The sequence below is a fragment of the Papaver somniferum genome, chromosome 6, assembly GCF_003573695.1.
Source record: "Papaver somniferum cultivar HN1 chromosome 6, ASM357369v1, whole genome shotgun sequence".
Taxonomy (NCBI): domain Eukaryota; kingdom Viridiplantae; phylum Streptophyta; class Magnoliopsida; order Ranunculales; family Papaveraceae; genus Papaver; species Papaver somniferum.
This window is the reverse complement of record NC_039363.1, coordinates 172,077,973-172,086,180: the sequence shown is the minus strand read 5'-3', so window position 1 is coordinate 172,086,180 and position 8,208 is coordinate 172,077,973. Positions and strand designations below refer to the sequence as shown.

The 8,208-nt window shown below is 38.1% G+C and overlaps 1 long non-coding RNA gene across 2 annotated transcripts; it reads right to left on the bottom strand.

Annotated features, from left to right (window-relative positions):
* Nucleotides 1-1,337: 1,337 nt before the first annotated feature.
* LOC113290127 lies at nt 1,338-7,874 on the bottom strand. 2 transcript variants are annotated; one of them, XR_003331405.1, is made up of 4 exons: nt 5,923-7,874; nt 4,238-4,620; nt 2,703-4,044; nt 1,338-2,457 (listed from the first exon to the last, which is right to left on the bottom strand). It is a non-coding gene; the product is annotated as an uncharacterized LOC113290127 (long non-coding RNA). The 2 variants fall into 2 exon arrangements; XR_003331406.1 differs by lacking the exon at nt 1,338-2,457 and having other exon boundaries at nt 2,559-3,069; nt 3,380-4,044.
* Between the last annotated feature and the right edge of the window lie 334 nt (nt 7,875-8,208).

Here is an 8,208-nt window from a genome sequence, read left to right as displayed (position 1 = left end):
CACTTTATACTTCATTCATCAAAATAACGCGTCTTTACGAAGCATGCTACACTCATCAATAAGTTAAGACTAGCATCTAGGTCAACAATTGACCAAATAAATACACGTTTATATAATAGACTCAACCATGCTCGAGACACCAATAAAGTCACATGGGGGATATTCACTAGGATTTGGTCTGGCGGCCTACAACACGTGTGATGCAGAATGCACCACGATGAGAAAGTGAATAAGTCGTGTTTGCAGTTTAAGGAGTAAACGAGTAGTGGTCTGACCACCAAGTTTCCCAATAAAGTGGAACTGGTTGGCACCATGATTTCCAATTCTCTACTCTTCCATTTATTTGCAACTATCACCACTTACAGGAGATCAATATGTTAACTACCTTTGCTTCAAATAGGTTTTTTAACCTATCGAGAAACGATAACATCAGTCACATGACATCCATATCCCAGAAACACACAAAAGCTTTCTCTCGATCCAACAAAGAGAAATCATCTTCGAAGCAGTCCAACAATCCACAATCAGTTTCCATTAATCTTAACACCTTTTTAGCTTCCCTCCGTACAGATCGACATTTTTCTTTCCATTGTGACCGAATTAAAGTTGGAATGACCATTTCTAGGTTTAGGCTAGAGGATTACCGATTGGTCTCTCGAATTCAAATTACTCCCGTGTAGTCCATCTGTTTAAGGGTTTAGAAGATTTTCTCTGTATATCATCCGCTTACTCCACCATTTTACACTTTATCCGGTAAACCGATTTTACCCGCAAACAACTATTAGTCATTACTCCCCAACCATAATGAAAAGATGGGTATGAATAAGCAGTAAAGCATTATATCTTGTATACCGGTTCATTGGACATTAGTGTGTAAGTCAGTTGTCCTTTATGTTAATGTCTTCGGTCTCATATGTACTTTCATTATGAGTTTTAATCCTTAATACTTCATTTTCCTCTTTTTTCGATATAAAGTAGAAAAGCACTCCCTAGATAACATCCAAACTCCTTCAAATGAGAGTTCATTTAGAAGTTATGGGGTTCAAATGCCTACCTCCATAGTGGGAGGGAGCATGAACAAAAAATAAAATATAAAAGAATGTGACGTGATTGCCTCCACATATACAGTAGAACTTCTATAAAATAATAGGTTTGGGACCGCCTAAATCCTATTATTTTAAAGAGATATTACTTAATCGATAAAATAATAATTTATTATTTTATATATATATAATAATATATTACTTTAAAGAATAATTCTTAATTTGAAATATTCTTTTGGAAAACACGAGAATTTCCATATTAAGAAAAATTAATTTGGGAGATGGGGTCAATTAAGTCTGCGACATATTGGATAGGGTCGCATTGGGTTGGATCAAGGTTTTGAAAGTGGGGTATCCAATTTGCTTGGATAGGGGTATCCAAACCATTTTCTATTTGGTGAAATATATGATTTTTTACAGTAGGTATGATAGATGCCATTTATTTCCATTGTGGGCTGGCAGTAGTGGGTATTGATATCGTACCTTGCAATATCGGTTGATGGTTGAGGTATTTCTCGTTGAAGAAGCTCGAGCAAATGGAATGTGGTTGGTCTTGAATATTCCAAATTTTTTTCATGAAAAGAGCTTTATTGTGATGGCCACTCTTCCTAATACCTAGCCCTCCCTCCGCTATTGGCTTGTTTAGCTTGTTCCATCCTAATGGGTGAAGCTTTCGGACTGAAGAATCGTGACCCCATAAAAAATTCCTGGTGATCCGATCAATTTGTTTGTGAACATGGGTGGGGAAAATCTGTGTTTGCATGAGGTGATTTGAGGTTGGTGTTAAGGAGGTTTTAATTAGAACTAGTCTTCCTGCAGGGGTAAGGCATTTTGTGATCCATCCTTGTGCTTTGCGTGCCAATCTCTGTAGTAACGGTTCAAAGATGCGACTAGAGGTCCTAAGTATACAGGTGGGATTGATGTAGTCGACATGTCGAAGAATTGGTGAAGGTTATCTATGTGATGTTGTTGGAGTCTTGGGCAGTGAATAATGGTTGATTTTGCTGCGTTGATAATTTGACCCGCTGAAGAGCCATATGATAGAAGAATTCTTTGAAGGTGATTACTACTTTCTTGGATAGCTATGTATGTGATGAGCAAATCATCTGCATACATTAAGTGTAGGATGGGAGGTGTCTTTTTTGATATTCGGATACCTTGAATCAGATTATTTGCTTCTAGTTTGGCAAGATTTGTTGAAAGTATTTCCGCACAGACGATGAAAATGTAGAAAGATATGGGATCACCTTGTCTTAAGCCTCTGGTAGGAGTAATGAATCCATACGGTGTACCATTGACGTTGACTGAGATTCATCCGATCACTCTCACAAGGATTAGCTTGAAGGAAATATAATACACTCATCCGATTTGCATCACATTTCTTTTTCACAAGGATTAGTACTTTTTCCCCTGCCTGCATAAAAACCTTAGTAAATCAAAAACTTCTTCTCCGCCTGCCTAAAAACCATAGTAAATGAAAAACTTTTGCTTAGACACGTTTTCCGTGCATTAGTCACAGTTACGTAGTAATGAGATTCAAATATATGGATGTGGGATTGACTAAACAAGAATCAGAAAATAAAAAGAAAGACAATATCGAGTAAATTAAAAGGAAAAATTAGCTGGGTTTTTCGTTTTCGGAGGGCGATGATGGCTCACCGTTGCTTCCCCTCTCCACGCCTTGATCGTCTCGGTACCTCGCTCTCACTCTCGCTGTCACATTTCTAAAGCTGTTTCCACCTTCGACGACACCGCCAAATGAGTCTTTACTTTGGGGTCTGCCTTGCTGATACTTGGACTCGTCATTTGGTCCACCGCCAGCCATTTCCTGTACCTTACTTTGATCTGAACCTGCACTATATCTATCACTACCTGGTCACCTTTGAACGCTCCTCAGAACCTGCGCGCCTGGTGCTGGTGACAATATGCCCATTCCTTCCGTGAAAGGTCCCCTCCAGGCCCCATCATCATCCAAAGACCACCACCAGGAAGGGCTGCCCTGTAAATCCATGCCTGATGTGGGTCCCTACACATCCATAGGATTGGATAAAATGGAGGAAACATATGGAGAGCTACATAGAACATGTCTGCCGTCTGGCACTGGGAACCAACGGGTGTGACACCCTCATAAGAAAAACCATGAGGACCCATTTAGCACGTCTAAAATATTTTCATAGTGCAAAGCAAAATAGACTTTGCAGGATACTCCCTTCCAAGATATATAAGGGGTCTACATTATATTCAGACAGCTATTCAGACAGCGTCGAGGTAAAAGAGTTACTTTTAAAAACCAAATAGGAAGAAAAAAAAACATAAGCTGAAAGTACATAATATACCACTAATTCACTATCTGGTTCAAGATAAAGCAAGGACGCTAGCTGCTCACTGCTAGAAGGCTCCAGCTCCCGGCAGTCTCAACTAATCTGAAGTGTACGGTGTACCCAAGCAAGAAACAATTTAACAGTTTGAGTGTGGAGAGTTAGAGGCGCAAGCATAACATCATAATAAATGTGATAAAAATCACTTTGTTGATGTGTAAACATAGGCTTCAATAGCACTGGTATAACATGTGTGAAAAGAAGAAAAAGCTTGCAGGAGAAACAAATCAAAAATCCAAGACTGTTCAGACTGATCACGACATCTGTGAGCATCATGAGAAAGTACAGATTTTCAGTCAATACCAAGACTTCGACCAGGAAGCCTAACCCATGATAAGGCTAACCTCCATTGTACCTAAGAATTTCCTCCCAGAGATAACAACCACGATTTCCAGGAAAATGCTAGGAACTTCTGAGGTAAGCACTCGTTAAATGGTAAGAAACATTTGAATAAACCATAAAGAAAGACAGACTCCCTAATTTGAGGCCCAGTAGCATAGGGGTACATTCCTCGCCAGGGGAAAAAAAGAGAGAAAAGGCAAAAGATTACTTGGTCACATACCTTCACTCTCATTGTATGGATTCCTGAAATGATGAGTCTTATGGAAGGACAACTCACATAGCTGCAGTAACGAAACATACAATGCTCACAGTAAGGTTCACGATACGAACTTATGAGATCAACAGCAAATCAAAAAGACCAATGATAAAAACAATTAATCATTTGTCACAATTGTGCAACGGGTATACATCCATAACACATACACAAAAGTAATGTCAAGGCATGCAAGGTGAAACAGATAGTATTAATCTTACCACGCCTATTGTTTGCCGTTGTGACAGTTTCAGGTGAAATGGATCAGCAGTTGACAAGGTGAATGGAAACTGCAACTTCATGCATAGACTCCGCAAAGTCAATAAATCATTTAAGTTTCGAACTTTTCATCAATTAGAATTCTCATACTTTGATGTGCTTCTCAGAATCTTAATGAAGGCAGTGGATTCCTATTACATTATCAAGTTCCTGATTCTTACTTCAGATTCATACTGACACCAGGATACTCTCTGACAAACTTTCTCCTTCCAAAACTTGTATGGAAGAGAAAGAGAGTCTCAAATAACAACATATTGGGGAAAGCCTTCTGGATTATTATGCTTCAGCAGTAAGGTTCAGCTTACATCCTATATCACAACACATTCTGCAAAAAAGACAAAAAGGAAGCACAGAAAATATGAAGATTAAGAAATCATTCTTAATGGATAGTTGATACAATTGAAAACAATAAGAACTTTCTGAATACAAAACACAGAAAGGTTTATCTCAAAGAATTATATCCAATATTGGTTAAATATTTCATTAGAATCCACATCTACAACACTACTGCCAACCCACTGTGTTTTCTAGTTTATGATCATGTCAAAAATTGAAGTAAAAAAAAAAAAAATCACCACATCCTTGCTCTTTTCATGAAATTATCCTGCTTTAAACACTTAAAAGCCGCAGCAGCACTTTTGCGGCAACAGCTTTCTCTCTAGGCTTTAAATTTCACCTATGCGACACTTGGGGTGAGTATGTTCAGCCAGCCCATACTCATATCAATCCATTGTCCATAAAAGAAAGTGTATACCAACGCTGCCAAGCTTCACATACCTCATATCATACCCACCGTGGATAAAAAAATAACTAATAAATTTCTATACTCCACGGGTAACAGAAAATGAAAAAGCTACAAGGATTGCCCATTCTTTAGTTTCTTCATCACTTCTCTTCTTTAATAGAATGAACTTAACAGCTGTGGAGGATAAAATCATTACCGTAACCTGGTCACTACAGGAATTAATCCTTTAAGCTGAGAATTGCACAAACACACAGCAAGAAAGGTTAATGTTATACTCCCTCCGTCCCACCGAAGTTGACTTATTTCACAGTTTTTAAGGCAAGGAGGAGATAAGGATATTTTCAGGTGTTTTTCCAATTATATCCTTATAGATAAGGAATGGTAAAATTTAGGAATGGTATCTCTTACAAGGTTCCCCATGTGCACAATATACAAAGCACACGTGGTAAAACCTACATACGAGAAAGATATTATGATGCCAGTAGTTGCACAATACAATACGTAAGTGTCTCAGTGGCTTCTTTCATTAAAAAGAGCCAAGGAAGCGGTGAAAATCATAAAATGGCTGGCACGATTTTTGGCATAACCAACTAATGATTGAATATAATTACTTTGCAAAAGCAAAAGAGTATTTGTGCAGGTTCCAACCAGCCACAGGTCATATTGTACAATTTTCTGGAAACTTAGAAAACTATAATGAGTCGAGCTATGCTATTAATTTAACCAATATCAACCTAATATTGCAATTTCATAATTCCACTCTCTTGTAATGATAATAACCCTTCAAATTAGGTAAGAGCGCTAAATTATTGCATAGCCATAATATGCACCTAAGTTTATACTAAGTTAGCTATAAGAAGGATTATAACTAGGATGTAATACCTTCAAAACCCTTACTGACGCTTTAGTAAAAGTCGTTGCAGGAACACACCCCTTCTTCGATTTGGTGAAACCGCTTGGATGCACGAGCGCTGATTCGCCTTCCAACAATTTTAGAGATAATCTTCAATGCATTATGGCAATCCATACACATTCCAACATTCATGAGTATTCGCACTTGGCTGCGAGCAGGGCTACTTAAGATACCAGAAACACAAGCCAATATTTCACTGTGTGCGAGAAGTATTTCAGCTTTACTTTCATCATCAACATCATGCATTGCGTATCTAAGCTCAGGTATATAACCACTCTTTCATATGTGCACTCAGTGTCTTCAGATGGGCATAAACTTTGTCACTATCAGAGTGGGATGTATCCCCTGCCTTAAACTGTTGAATCCTATTTTGTAATCTTAATGGTGTCTGACCTGAAACCTTATTTTGCATATCAGAGGGGTTTACTGGCACAAAACCAGCCTTTGATTCAACATTTAGCTGTGAGGGGTCTAAGAGAGCAACGATATTAGCACAAAGGTCCCCAATTTCCAAATTCCCATGAATTCTGCAAAGATTCATCAAAGTTTCCCAAACATCAATACTTGGTTCAACTGGCATATCTTCAATGAACTCAAAAGCCTCATCCAAGTGTCCTGAACATGCCAACATTTTCACAACACCCACATAATGATCCATGGAAGGTGCAGTACCAAACGCCTTACTCATCGACTCAAAGTGCAGCAATCCTTCATTAACATCAAAAAGGGTACTACAAGCATAAAGAACCCCAAGAAACATTTGGCCGTTGGGTCTTCCCCCTGCCTCCTTAATTCAGTGAACACATCTATTGCGTCTTCTCCGTATCCATTTTCTGCCAGACCAACTATCATGGTATCCCAAGAAGTCAGATTTCGAGTAGGTATTTTTGAAACAATTCATAAGCATCAGACACTAAACCACATTTCAAATACATCTCTAGTAACTTATTCTGTACATTAATTTCCAAAGAGAACTTTGTCTTCATAAGATGATTATGAATCAATTTGCCTCTTCATTAGCAACAACTTCCCCAATAACTTTCATCAACTGACAATACCGAGGCAAATCAATCTCAACACCTTGTTGATGTAACAAATTCAGAACCCCCATAGCTTCCTTCACATTACCCTCATTACAGAAACCATCCATCTCCTCGAGACCATTTCCATTCTGCTTACTATTAGGATTAATGTTCTGTGCCTGTGAATGATACCCATTACGGTTATTCTGGAGATTATCGTAACTATTATGAAAATATGAAGATCTTGGCCTCTTCAGCACATTAGCATTATGCTGCAAATCATTTGGATTGAACCCATTAGGATTTATGTTCTGTAACGTTGGATCATACCCGCTAGGGTTGTGTTGGAAACTCCTACCGTAATTATTATGAAAATATGAAGAACTTGGGTTCTTGTGGAACTCCGTTTGATAAAACCTACTATTCGGAAACCCAGCACCTGTAGTCTGCTGGATGTCTCCTCCTCCCTCAGAACCATACGAGTTACTGTTACTTGGTTGAGTTTGATGGTCAGTTCTTTCAGCAGCAACAGTTCTAAAGGTCTTAACTTTATTTAAGAGATTAATGCAAATAGAATTAAGATTGGGTTGAGAATTTCTGACCTTTGGTATTAAACTGATGACTCTTTTTCTTTCCATTATTATTAAAACAACAATGAATCGATCAAAGGATGAACGAATGACGTTTGCAGATGTAAAGGAATTGATAGAAGGACATCGAAGAAGTTGTGTTAGGGTTTATGGAGAAAAAAAATTTAAAGAGAGAAATGGGATAGAGAGGGCATGCAGTGAGACGGGTAGTCCAGTTTTGTACGCCATCCTGATTTGGATATTAACCCAGATTGTTGTTGTACACTTATCGCCGGAGCGTGTAAAGTTGAGCACCAGAGGGTGAAATGGATCCATTGAACCACTGTTGTTAGATGTTGCACCCAATTTAGTATTTTTATGTTTTCTGACGTAATTGATTTGATGTAAATAAAATTTCATATATAAATGAAATTACAAGACATTGCGTGATCAGGGCCGTCTCTGACAATTAGACTATCTTGTACGAAAGTTCTTCCAACGGCCTCCAATGGAAAAAAAAATTCACACACGTAGTTTGTATGTTTTCTTAGTGAGTATATATAACCTTGCATTTTTAGGGGCACTTGAAAGGAATTAGGGACCAACAATAAAATAAAATAGGGTCATCCAAATTTAAATTGAGTTCATTCCTTATCCTTTTTTT